The sequence below is a fragment of the Aedes aegypti genome, chromosome 3 (assembly GCF_002204515.2).
Source record: "Aedes aegypti strain LVP_AGWG chromosome 3, AaegL5.0 Primary Assembly, whole genome shotgun sequence".
Lineage (NCBI taxonomy): Eukaryota > Metazoa > Arthropoda > Insecta > Diptera > Culicidae > Aedes > Aedes aegypti.
The window spans coordinates 135,896,437-135,911,505 of NC_035109.1; the positions used below are offsets into that span (position 1 = coordinate 135,896,437).

Genomic DNA, 15,069 nt, shown 5'->3' on the forward strand with positions numbered 1-15,069 from the left:
ACTTTATTTATTTTGAGATTAAAGTTTTTATTAATAGATTTAGTATATTTTGTTGAATGAGAAATTGTTTCTTTACATTCAATATCTATTGTAATAACTTTTTTATTTGATTGAATAAGTTTAATATTTATATCTTTTGTTTTATTAATTTCTTCTTTAGTAATTTTTTATAGAGACCAATACATGGGAGAAGATTATAATGTAAATCGGTTTATTTTATTAGTATTAATATTTGTTATGTCAATAATAATATTAATTATTAGTCCTAATTTAATTAGAATTTTATTAGGATGAGATGGGTTAGGATTAGTTTCTTACTGTTTAGTAATTTATTTTCAAAATGTAAAATCTTATAATGCTGGTATATTAACAGCTTTATCTAATCGAATCGGAGATGTTGCCTTATTATTAGCTATTGCTTGAATATTAAATTATGGGAGTTGAAATTATATTTTTTATTTAGATATAATAAAAAATAATTTTGAAATAATAGTTATTGGGGGATTAGTGATATTGGCTGCAATGACTAAAAGTGCTCAAATTCCTTTTTCTTCTTGATTACCTGCAGCTATGGCAGCTCCGACTCCTGTTTCTGCTTTAGTACATTCTTCTACATTAGTAACTGCTGGGGTTTATTTATTAATTCGATTTAATATTTTATTAGATAATTCTAAGTTAGGACAATTTTTATTATTAGTTTCTGGGTTAACAATATTTATAGCTGGATTAGGGGCTAATTTTGAGTTTGATTTAAAAAAAATTATTGCTTTATCTACTTTAAGTCAATTAGGTTTAATAATAAGTATTTTATCTATTGGTTATTATAAGTTAGCTTTTTTTCATTTATTAACACATGCGCTCTTTAAGGCTTTATTATTTATATGTGCTGGGGTAATTATTCATAATACAAAAAAATGCTCAAGATATTCGATTTATAGGGGGTTTAAGTATAAGAATACCTTTAACATGTAGTTGTTTTAATATTGCTAATTTAGCCTTATGTGGGATGCCTTTTTTGGCGGGGTTTTATTCGAAGGATTTAATTTTAGAAACAGTAATGTTGTCTTATATGAATTTTTTTTCTTTTTTTCTTTTTTTTTCTACAGGGCTAACTGTATGTTATTCTTTTCGATTAGTTTATTATTCAATAACAGGGGATTTTAATAGAACTACATTGAATATACTAAATGATAAGGGGTGAACTATATCTTTTAGAATTTTTTTTTTAATAGTTATAGCTATTATTGGAGGAAGAATGTTAAGTTGATTAATATTTTTTAATCCTGAAATAATTTGTTTACCTTATTATTTAAAAAATTTAACATTAATAGTTTGTTTATTAGGAGGATTTACTGGGTATTTAATTAGAAATGTTAATTTTTTTTTTATTAATAAGTCTTTAGTTTATTATAATTTTAGTTTTTTTTCTGGAAGTATGTGATTTATACCTTTAATTTCAACTGTGGGTGTTGTAAAATGACCATTAATTTTAGGAATATATTCTTATAAAATGTTTGATCAAGGATGAAGTGAATATTTTGGAGGTCAGATATTATATAATCAATTAAAAATTTATTCATTATATGTTCAAGAATTTCAAAATAATAATTTAAAAATTTATTTATTAAGTTATATATTATGAGTAATTATTTTAGTAAGAATAATATTATTTTTAAATTAATTTTTAAATTTAAATAGCTTATATTTAGAGCATGACACTGAAGATGTTAGGGAAATTATTGTAATTTTTAAATATTTATAAAAAATAAATTTTTATTTTTACAGTGAAAATGTAATGTTTTTTTTAAACTATATAAATGGAATTAAAAATGAAATATGTTGATCAAGAAAAAGCTGCTAACTTTTATCTTTAATGGTTTAATTCCATTTATATTTCTACTTAATTGGAATATATAAATTATTCAATGATATCATTAACAGTGATATACCTCTTTTTGGTTTCAATTAATTAAGATAAATTGAATATAAATTCAATACTTTTTAAATGCAAATTAAATGTTATAGTTAACTATTATCCCAAAATATGGGTGAATTTCACCTAAGATTAGGCCGAAACTAATTGCAATAAATCGCTTCATATTTTAATTATTTCATTCTAAAGCTCCTTGGTTTCATTCATGGTATAAGCCAATTAATAAAATGAAAATAAAAAATAAACTAGTCATTGATCAATTTATTAAATTTGATGTTTTAATAATTAAAATTATTGGTAGGATTAAAGCAATTTCTACATCAAAAATTAAAAAAATAATAGCAATTAAAAAAAATCGTAATGAAAAAGGTAAACGAGAGTAATTTATTGGGTCGAATCCACATTCAAATGGAGATGATTTTTCTCGATCTGTGATAGTTTTTTTTGATAAAATTGTTGCTAATATTATTACAATAATTGTAATAGTAAAAATAATAATTCTTATAATGAATAATATAATAATTATTTATACTAAAATTATTTAGTCCTTGTGATTGGAAGTCACATATACAATTATATACTTTATAAATTAATTACCTCATCAATAAATTGAAATATATAAGAATAGTCAAACTACATCAACAAAATGTCAATATCAAGCAGCTGCTTCAAATCCAAAATGATGACTTCTAGAAAAATGACAATTTATATGTCGAAATAAACAAATTAATAGAAAAGAAGTTCCAATTAATACGTGTAGTCCGTGGAATCCTGTTGCTACAAAAAATGTAGATCCATAAACATTATCAGCAATTGTAAAAGGAGCTTCAATATATTCATAAGCTTGAAGAATTGAAAAATAAATTCCTAAAAGAACAGTAAAAAATAATCTTTGAATTGTTTGAGTGTGATTATTTTCTATTAAACTATGATGGGCTCAGGTTACTGTAACTCCGGAAGCTAATAAAATAGCTGTATTTAAAAGAGGAATTTGAAAAGGATTAAAAGGTTCAATTCCAATTGGAGGTCAAACTATTCCTAATTCGATTGTTGGGGATAAGCTACTATGGAAAAAAGCTCAAAAGAAGGAAATAAAGAAAAAACTTCAGAAATAATAAATAAAATTATTCCTCATCGTAATCCTAATGTTACGGGAATAGTGTGAAGTCCTTGAAAAGTTCCTTCTCGAGAAATATCTCGTCATCATTGGTATATAGTTAATATAGTAATGATATTACCCAGTAAAAATAAAGTATTATCATATTGATGAAATCATTGGACAAGGCCTGTAACTGTTGTTATAGCTCCAATAGCTCCTGTTAAAGGTCAAGGGCTATAATCTACTAAGTGAAATGGGTGATTTGCATGTGTTGACATAAATTAATTTACTTCACTAGAATAAAGAGTTCTTAATACTGCAAAAACATAAGATTGAATAATAGCAACAGCAGATTCAAGAACTAAAAGAGCAATTTGAGTAATTAAAATTAATGAAAGAATGATATAAGATGTTGATATAGGGCCGGTATTTCCTAATAAAGTTATTAGTAAATGTCCTGCAATTATATTAGCAGTTAATCGTACTGCTAAAGTTCCTGGTCGGATTACATTACTAATAGTTTCAATGCACACTATAAAAGGTATTAAAACAGGGGGAGTTCCTTGAGGAACTAAATGAGCAAATATATGTTGTGTGTGACAAATTCATCCATAAAGTATAAATCTTAATCATAATGGAAAGGCTAAAGTTAAAGTTAAGGTTAAATGACTAGTACTCGTAAAAATATATGGGAATAATCCTAAAAAATTATTAAATATAATTAATCTAAATAAAGAAACAAATATTAATGTTCTTCCATTATGTCCATTAGGGCCTAAAAGAGTTTTAAATTCCTTGTGAAGAGTTAATAAAATGTTATTTCAAATAATTTGGAATCGATTAGGTATTAATCAGTAAGTTGAAGGAATAATTAATAGACCTAAAAAAGTTCTTAATCAATTTAAGGACAAATTTAAGATAGTTGTTGAAGGGTCAAATACGGAAAATAAGTTTGTTATCATTTTCAATTTAATTTGTGTTGTTTAATATTTAAGTTTTGGGATGTTTCAGTTGAATTATAAGAAAAACAAAAATAATTTTTAATATTAAAAATTACTAATGTGATAGAAAAAACAAAAAATAAAGTTAATCAACTAATAGGGGCTATTTGAGGAATTAAAAAATATTAGATTAAACTAATTTTTTTAGTTTGACATACTAAGGTTTTGGGTTAAACTAATTTTTTAGTTTAGATATATTTTTCATTAGAAGTAAGTGCTAATTTACTATAATATGATTTAAGAGATCATTACTTGCTTTCAGTCATCTAATGAATTTATTTGAGAAGAAATTCATTTGATAAAATAGTTTATAGGAATTCTTTCAACAACAATTGGTATAAAACTATGATTTGCTCCGCAGATTTCTGAGCATTGACCAAAGAATAATCCAGGTTGATTAATTAAAAAATTAGTTTGGTTTAATCGTCCTGGAGTAGCATCAATTTTAACTCCTAAAGAGGGGACTGTTCAGGAATGAAGGACATCTGTAGCTGTAACTAAAATACGAATTTGATTATTTATAGGTAAAATAATTCGGTTATCAACATCTAATAAACGGAATCCATTTAAATCTAATTCGTTGGTAGGAATTATATAAGAGTCAAATTCTAAATTTAAAAAATTTGAGTATTCATAACTTCAATATCATTGGTGACCAATAACCTTTAAAGTAATTAATGGTGAATTAATTTCGTCTATTAAGTATAATAGTCGTAATGAAGGAAAGGCAATAAATATTAAAATAATAGCGGGTAAAATTGTTCAGATAATTTCAATTGTTTGTCCGTGTAATAAATATCGATTTGTAAATTTGTTAAAAAATAATATAAATATAATATATGCAATTATAACTGTAATTATAATTAGAATTAATAAAGTATGATCATGAAAAAAATTTAATTGTTCTATTAAAGGGGATGAACTGTTTTGAAGTCCTAAATTTGCTCATGTTGCCATTTTCTAATAAAAGATAATAATCTTTATATAGGGGGAGATCCCCCAGTACCGGACAGCACCCAATACCGGACAAAGTTGAAAAATTGAGAAATCATGGTCCAATCAAGATGGTGTATTAGAAGAAAAGAAAGCTATTATGGAGACTAATGTTTGCGTAGAATAACACATCCTTGAAATATGTATGCCTTTTTAAAAAAGTAGAAATGTTTGAAAATCTTAACAAATTTTACGTATCGCCTTAATTTTGAGCCTATTTAGTAATTATTTTGAACATGGAAAAAATACTTTGGATCACGCAAGCATGATCGAACATAATCCTAATTTGATAGTATGAATGTATTTTGTACCATAATTGAACTAAATATGGACAAATTACAATTTTGATTAAGAACCTCCTGTCCCCCAGTTTCGGACAGCTTGATTTGCTATATGATATCTTTGTAGTTATTGCACCAGTGTCTCAAAATACATTCATTTTTCATGGATTCCGTCGATCATGGTATCAAACATGCATGCATTAAAATGAAGAAGAATGAACATTCAGAACAACATCGTAAAATGTGCTATTTTTCATCATATATGAAAGACGTTGTTGATGCACATCTTGTAAACGAATAAAAACTCAAATTGTTCTTGTAAATGTTGCAAATGCATTGAATTGGCACTAATACACTATTCATAAAGTAAAAGCATTCAATTATGTTCAAATTTACAGAATTCGAGGCGTTTCCACATCGTGTCCGGTATTGGGTGCCACCTTTCAAGATCGATCAATTTGGTACTAAAATACATCATCAAAATGCAATGTCAAAATTCATATTTATATTTTCAAATTTATTTTTGTACACTATAAAAATGATAATACTTATCATAAATGGGTAACACGAGCAAATAAAACCAATATTTTTGGAATTATGAATATAGTGGCTTAAGTGTCCGGTACTGGGGGATCTCCCCCTATGAAGCTTAAATTCATTGCACTAATCTGCCATATTAGAAATTAGAAGAAAGTAGTGGTAATTCTGAATAAGTATGTTCTGCAGGAGGAAGTGTATGATATCATTCAATGGATGAAGATAATTGTATAGGGAAAGAAGGTGTTCGTTGAGTAATTATACTTTCTCAAATAATAAATAAAAAGAAAATAACGGCAAATAATGAAATTGTTCTTCCTAAAGAAGAAATAATATTTCAAGTTAAGTAACTATCGGGAAAATCTGAGTATCGTCGAGGTATTCCAGCTAATCCTAAAAAATGTTGGGGAAAGAAAGTTAGATTTACTCCAATAAATATTATACTAAATTGAGCCTTTAATCATGAAGGGTTTATAACTATTCCTGTTAATAAAGGGTATCAATGAATAAATCCTGCTATAATAGCAAATACAGCTCCTATAGATAAAACATAATGAAAATGGGCAACTACGTAATAAGTATCATGAAGAACAATATCAATTGAAGAATTAGCTAATACTACTCCTGTTAAACCTCCAACTGTAAATAAAAATACAAATCCTAATGATCATAGAAGGGCTGGACTATATGTTAATTGAGTTCCGTGTAAAGTTGCTAATCAACTAAAAATTTTAATTCCTGTAGGAACAGCAATAATTATAGTTGCTGAAGTAAAATAAGCTCGAGTATCTACGTCTATACCTACTGTAAATATATGATGAGCTCAAACAATAAATCCCAATAATCCAATTGTTAATATAGCATAAATTATTCCTAAAGTTCCAAATGTTTCCTTTTTTCCACTTTCTTGAGTAATAATATGAGAAATTATTCCAAATCCGGGTAAAATTAAAATATAAACTTCTGGATGTCCAAAGAATCAGAATAAGTGTTGGTATAAAATAGGATCTCCTCCTCCGATTGGATCAAAGAAAGATGTATTTAAGTTTCGGTCTGTTAATAACATAGTAATAGCTCCAGCTAAAACAGGAAGAGAAAGAAGTAATAAGATAGCTGTAATAACTACAGATCAAACAAATAAGGGTAGTCGATCTAAAGTAATTCCTGACGATCGTATATTAATTACAGTTGTAATAAAATTTACTGCCCCTAAAATTGAGGAAATTCCAGCTAAATGAAGAGAAAAAATAGCTAAATCAACAGAAGCTCCAGCATGAGCTGTTCCTGAAGAGAGAGGAGGATAAACTGTTCCCCCAGTTCCTGCCCCATTTTCTACTATTGAGCTTGATAATAGAAGAGTCAATGAAGGAGGTAGTATTCAAAAACTTATATTATTTATTCGAGGAAAGGCTATATCAGGGGCTCCTAATATTAAAGGAACTAATCAATTTCCAAATCCTCCAATTATAATTGGTATTACTATAAAGAAAATTATAATAAATGCATGAGCTGTTACAATTACATTATAAATTTGGTCATTCCCAATAAATATACCAGGGTGGCTAAGTTCAGCACGAATTAAAATTCTTAGAGAAGTTCCGACTATTCCGGATCATACTCCAAAAATGAAATATAAAGTTCCAATATCTTTATGATTTGTTGAAAATAACCATTGTCGCGATTAAATGGCTGAAGTTTAGGCGATAAATTGTAAATTTATATATAAGAAATATATTCTTTTTAATCAAACTTTATATTCAATAATGATATTAGACTGCAATTCTAAAGGAATAATTAAAAAAATATTAAAGTTTAAGAATTAAAAGATTAATACAAATATTTTCAGCTTTGAAGGCTATTAGTTTATTTAACTTAAATTCTTATTATAAGATTAAATAAATTAATGTAATAATTAATAATCCTATAATAGAAATAAAATTTATAGTTAAAATTAAAGTTAAATTATTATTAGAATAAGAATTTATTAATATTCATGAATTTTTATTGTAATTTAATATATAAATACTATAAGATATTCGTAAATAATAGTATAAAGTAATTAAAGTTAAACAAACAGCAATAAATAAAAGAAATAATTGATTTATTTCTACTAAATTTTGGATAACTAGTCATTTAGGTAAAAATCCTAAAAATGGGGGTAATCCTCCTAAAGATAAAAGATTTAAAAATATAAAGAATTTAATGTAAGGATTTATTATTGAAAAATTAAAAATTTGATTAAAATGAAATAATTTAAAATTATTAAATATTAAAATAATAGATATAGATAAAATTGAATATAATAAAAAATAAGTTAGCCATAAAAGTTCGTTATTTATTATAGCTATTAATATTCAACCAATATGATTAATTGATGAAAAAGCTATTAATTTACGTAAAGATGTTTGATTTAATCCTCCTAGAGCTCCGATAATTATTGAAAGTAAAATTGTAAAATAAAAAAAATTAATATTTAAATTATAGGAAATAAGTATTAAAGGGGCAATTTTTTGTCAAGTTATTAAAATTAAACCATTAATTCAATTTAATCCTTCTATAACTCCTGGGAATCAAAAATGAAAAGGAGCTGCTCCTCTTTTTAATAATAAAGTAGATAAAATTAATAAATTATTAAAATTATTATTTATTATTCAATTTTCATTAAAAAATATTATTATTAAAATAATAGCAAATAATAAAATTGAAGAAGCGAAAGCTAGAGTTAAAAAGTATTTTAGACTACTTTCTGAAGTTATTAGATTTTTTTTTCCTTCATTTATTAAGGGGATAAATGAAAGTAAATTAATTTCTAATCCTATTCAAGCTCCTAATCAGGAATTAGATGAAATGGTAATTAAAGTTCCTGAAATTAATATAATAAAAAAAATATTATTAGAAATTTTTTTAATTAAAAAGAAAAGGATTATAACCTTTATAAGTGGGGTATGAACCCAATAGCTTAATTAGCTTATCTTTTTATAAAAATTATTTTTATATAAATACATAAATATATATATATATATTATCTATATTTTAGTGTACGATGCACAAAAGTTTTTGAAGCTTTTGGAAATAGTTTAATTCTATTAAATATAATTTAATGAATAAAGTATAAACTTTATGATTTACCCTATCAAGGTAACCCTTTTCGTCAGGCAATTCATTTTATAATTATATGTAAAAAAAAAATGAATGGTTCTAAATTATAATTTTTAAATAAATTAATGTTTAATTAAAATATAAATTATAATATAAATTTTTATATTATAATTAAATATTTATATAAATTATAATATAAATCTTTATATTATAATTAAATATTTATATAAATTATAATATAAATTTTTATATTATAATTAAATATTTATATAAATTATAATATAAATTTTTATATTATAACTAAATATTTATATTATAATTTATATTAATATAAATAATTTAATAATATATTTATATATATAAATAATAAAATATTTAATTAAATATATAAATATATCTCAATGAAAACATAATTATGGTTCTTATAATAATAATAGAAAATCATTTATATAATTATGGGTCCTAAATGAAGAAAAAAAATAAATAACTTAATATATAATAAATTTATATTAATATAAAATAGATTTATATAAATTATTAATTAATTATAAGCATAATTAATTAAATATATATTATATATATAAATATAAAATTTTATATATATATATATATATATTATATATTAATATATTTAATTTATAAATAAATATTATTTATTTATTTATTAATTAATAAATATATATATATATATAAATTATTTATATTAATTTATTTTATAAAATATTTATTAATATAAATAAATTTATATATATATATTATTTATTAATATAAATAAATTTATATATTTAATATAAAATTTTATATTAAAAAAAAAAAAAAAATTAAGGGAAAACTAAAAATATTTAATAATTATAGTAAATATTTATTAATAATTATATAATATAATTATAAAAATATTATATATTATAATTATTAAACAAGAATTGAACTAATAAAATTTTATATTAATTAATTTTACATAATTAATAATTTTGTAAATTTTTAAGTTTTATTAATTTTATATTATTTTAAAAATAATAATTAATTGATATAAAATTATTTATTAATAAATAAGTATAAAAATATTTAAGGGGTATTTTTATATAAAATTTAGTTTGGTGAGAATTGAACTAATAAAATTTTATATTAATTAATTTTACATAATTAATAATTTTGTAAATTTTTAAGTTTTATTAATTTTATATTATTTTAAAAATAATAATTAATTGATATAAAATTATTTATTAATAAATAAGTATAAAAATATTTAAGGGGTATTTTTATATAAAATTTAGTTTGGTGAGAATTGAACTAATAAAATTTTATATTAATTAATTTTACATAATTAATAATTTTGTAAATTTTTAAGTTTTATTAATTTTATATTATTTTAAAAATAATAATTAATTGATATAAAATTATTTATTAATAAATAAGTATAAAAATATTTAAGGGGTATTTTTATATAAAATTTAGTTTGGTGAGAATTGAACTAATAAAATTTTATATTAATTAATTTTACATAATTAATAATTTTGTAAATTTTTAAGTTTTATTAATTTTATATTATTTTAAAAATAATAATTAATTGATATAAAATTATTTATTAATAAATAAGTATAAAAATATTTAAGGGGTATTTTTATATAAAATTTAGTTTGGTGAGAATTGAACTAATAAAATTTTATATTAATTAATTTTACATAATTAATAATTTTGTAAATTTTTTTTTTATTAATTTTATATTATTTTAAAAATAATAATTAATTGATATAAAATTATTTATTAATAAATAAGTATAAAAATATTTAAGGGGTATTTTTATATAAAATTTAGTTTGGTGAGAATTGAACTAATAAAATTTTATATTAATTAATTTTACATAATTAATAATTTTGTAAATTTTTAAGTTTTATTAATTTTATATTATTTTAAAAATAATAATTGTATTTTTTAATACTTATATCAATAAATATTATTTTATTTTGGTTAATATTTTTATTATTATTTTATTTTACATGTAAATTTTTGTGTGAATTGTTTTAATTTTTAAAAAATTATAATAATTAATTTATTCGCAGTAATTGATATCAATTAAAAAAGAAATTTTGTATTAGTAATAATATATAGTATTGGTAAAATTTGTGCCAGCTACCGCGGTTATACAAATAATGCAAGTAAAAATTTTTAGTATTAGTTAAATTATAAATTTTTATAATATAAATATAAATTTATTAGGTGAAATTTTTAAATTTATTAATTTATTATTTTAGAAAATAATTTAAGCTATAAACTTTTTGTAATAAACTAGGATTAGATACCCTATTATTAAAAATAAATATTAAAATGCTAAAGTAGTATTAGTTATATTCTTAAAATTTAAAAAATTTGGCGGTGTTTTAGTCTATTTAGAGGAATCTGTCCTGTAATTGATAATTCACATTGAACCTTACTTAAATTTGTTTAATTTGTATATCGTCGTCATCAGAATATGTTATAAGATTTAATTTTCTTAATATTTTATTAAATAAAATGTCAGATCAAGGTGCAGTTTATATTTAAGTAGAGATGGATTACAATAAATTTATTTAAATGAATAATTTTTTGAAACAAAAATTTGAAGGTGGATTTAATAGTAATATAAAATAGATTATTTATATGATTTTAGCTCTAAAACATGTACATATCGCCCATCGTTCTTATTTTTAAAATAAGATAAGTTGTAACATAGTAGATGTACTGGAAAGTGTATCTAGAAAGACAATTTAAAGCTTAATTAGTAAAGTATTTCATTTACATTGAAAAGAAATTTGTGCAAATCAATTTAAATTGATTAAATTTTATTTATTAATTTTTTTTTTTTAATTTAATTAATAAAAATAATTTTAATAATTTTAGTTTTAGTATTTTTTAAAGAAATAAATAATTTTAATAATAGTATATTTGTATTGTAAAAGAAAATTGAAATAATTTGAAAAATTTTTATTTAAAAAGAAAATTTAATTTATTGTACCTTGTGTATCAGGGTTTATTAATTAATTAATTATTATATTAATTTTTCTCGAATTTTAAAGATTTAATTATATATAAAAGTTACTGTGGAATAATTATTTTAAATATATAATTAGAAATGAAATGTTAATCGTTTTAAAATATATCTAGTTTTTTAAGAAATAAATTTAATTTAGATTTATAAATTAAAAATTTTATTTATATAGTATTTTTATTTTATAAAATTAATATTTTAAGGGATTAGCTTTAAAATAAATTTTTAAATTTTTAATAAAATATTTAATAAATGTAAGCTTAAAAATAGTTATCATTAATAAATTTGTTATAATTTATTTTAAAATTTTTATTATTTATTGTTAAATTAAATTATTTATTAAAATATAAATTTTAATGATAATAATTTATAAATTATGATAAAATTAGTATATTTAATTTATATAAATTATTTAAAATGAAAGGTTTAAATAAGGAATTCAGCAAATTATATATTCACCTGTTTATCAAAAACATGTCTTTTTGAATTTAATTTAAAGTCTAACCTGCCCACTGATAAATTATTAAAGGGCCGCAGTATTTTGACTGTGCGAAGGTAGCATAATCAGTAGTCTTTTAATTGAAGGCTTGTATGAATGGTTGAATGAGATATATACTGTCTTTTTTAAATTTTTATAGAATTTTATTTTTTAATTAAAAAGTTAAAATGTAATTAAAAGACGAGAAGACCCTATAGATCTTTATTTTTGTTAATTATAAATTAAAAAGAATAATTAAATTTATATTTTAATAAAAAATTTTACTGGGGTGGTATTAAAATTTAAAAAACTTTTATTTTCAATTTACATTAGTTTATGAATATTTGATCCAGTTATATTGATTAAAAAATTAAGTTACCTTAGGGATAACAGCGTAATTTTTTTTTAGAGTTCTTATCGACAAAAAAGATTGCGACCTCGATGTTGGATTAAGAGTTATTTTTAGGTGTAGAAGTTTAAAGTTTAGGTCTGTTCGACCTTTGAATTCTTACATGATCTGAGTTCAAACCGGCGTAAGCCAGGTTGGTTTCTATCTTTAATTAATTATTATATTATAGTACGAAAGGACCTAATATAAAAAATATAAATTTTAAATTTATGAATTATATTAATATTTAATAAACTATTTTGGCAGATTAGTGCAATAAATTTAGAATTTATTTATATAATATAATTAATTATAAATAGTATTGTTTTATATAGATTATTTATTATCATTGATTGGAAGTTTATTATTGGTAATTTGTGTAATAGTAGGGGTAGCTTTTTTAACTTTATTAGAGCGGAAAGTTTTAGGATATATTCAAATTCGTAAAGGACCTAATAAAGTAGGATTTATAGGGTTATTACAACCTTTTAGTGATGCTGTAAAGTTATTTACTAAGGAACAAACTTATCCTTTATTATCTAATTATATTTTTTATTATTTTTCTCCTATTTTTTCTTTATTTTTGTCTTTATTAATTTGAATAAGTATGCCTTATTTAATTAAATTGTATTCTTTTAATTTAGGGGTTTTATTTTTTTTATGTATTACTAGATTAGGAGTTTATACTGTAATAGTGGCGGGGTGATCTTCTAATTCTAATTATGCTTTATTAGGAGGATTACGGGCTGTTGCACAAACTATTTCTTATGAAGTTAGATTGGCTTTAATTTTATTGAGATTTATTTTTTTAATTGGAAATTATAATTTTTTGAATTTTTTTATATATCAGAAATACATATGATTTATTGTATTTTGTTTTCCTTTAGGTCTCGTTTGATTTGCATCTTGTTTAGCTGAAACTAATCGTACTCCTTTTGATTTTGCTGAAGGGGAGTCTGAGTTAGTTTCAGGATTTAATGTAGAATATAGAAGAGGGGGATTTGCTTTAATTTTTTTAGCTGAATATTCTAGTATTTTATTTATAAGTATGTTATTTAGAGTAATTTTTTTAGGTAGAGATATCTATAGAATTTTATTTTTTTTTAAATTAACTATTATTTCTTTTTTTTTATTTGGGTTCGAGGGACTTTACCTCGGTTTCGGTATGATAAATTAATGTATTTAGCTTGAAAGAGTTTTTTACCGATGTCTTTAAATTACTTATTTTTTTTTATTGGGGTAAAAATTTTTATTTTATCTATATTATTTTAATGAATAATTTTTAGTATAAAATTAAATTAATAGAAGGTTTGACTTCTTTCTTATGTTTTCAAGACATATGCTATAAAAGCTTATTAATTAATTTAATAATTTATCTCAATATTTTGATATTAAAGGATTAATAATAAAATAAGAAAAATATAATACTGTTAGAATTTGTCCTGTTAAAACATAAGGATCTTCAACAGGCCGAGCTCCAATTCAAGTTAAAAGGGAAGCCACAATTACTATATTTCAAAATAAAATTTGATTTAAAGGATAGAATTGTAATCCTCGGAATTTACTAGTATGAGTAAATGGGAGAATTATTAAAATTGCAATAGATAAAACTAATGCAATTACCCCTCCTAATTTATTTGGAATAGAACGTAAAATTGCATAAGCAAATAAAAAATATCATTCTGGTTGAATATGGACAGGAGTAACTAATGGGTTAGCTGGAATAAAATTTTCTGGGTCTATTAGTAAGTAATTGAATTTTCAAATAAATCCAATTAAAATTCATATAAAAATGATAAATCCAACAATATCCTTGTAAACAAAATAAGGGTGAAAAGGAATTTTATCTACATTTGAATTTAATCCTAATGGGTTATTTGAACCTGTTTGGTGTAAAAATAATAGATGAATTATAGTTAAAGCTAATACAATGAAAGGTAAAATAAAATGAAATGTAAAGAATCGAGTTAAAGTAGCATTATCAACAGCGAATCCTCCTCAAATTCATTGAACTAAATCTGTACCTAAATAAGGTACAGCAGATAAAAGATTAGTAATTACTGTAGCTCCTCAGAATGATATTTGTCCCCAAGGTAGAACATATCCTAAAAATCCTGTTGCTATTACTATAAATAAAATAATTACTCCAATTATTCATGTTGGGATGTATAAGTATGAATTATAATAAACTCCTCGTCCTACGTGAATGAATAAACAAGCGAAAAAAAAAGAAGC

The 15,069-nt window shown here is 21.7% G+C and overlaps 1 protein-coding gene and 1 pseudogene across 5 annotated transcripts in view; both read left to right on the forward strand.

Annotated features, from left to right (window-relative positions):
- The window catches only part of LOC5575615, a 984,994-nt gene that overhangs the window by 228,026 nt on the left and 741,899 nt on the right, over positions 1-15,069 (forward strand). The window lies entirely within an intron of this gene.
- Positions 11,455-14,609, forward strand: LOC110678115 (annotated as a pseudogene). The gene is made up of 2 exons (XR_002501454.1): positions 11,455-11,467; positions 13,155-14,609. The product of XR_002501454.1 is annotated as an NADH-ubiquinone oxidoreductase chain 1-like (transcript).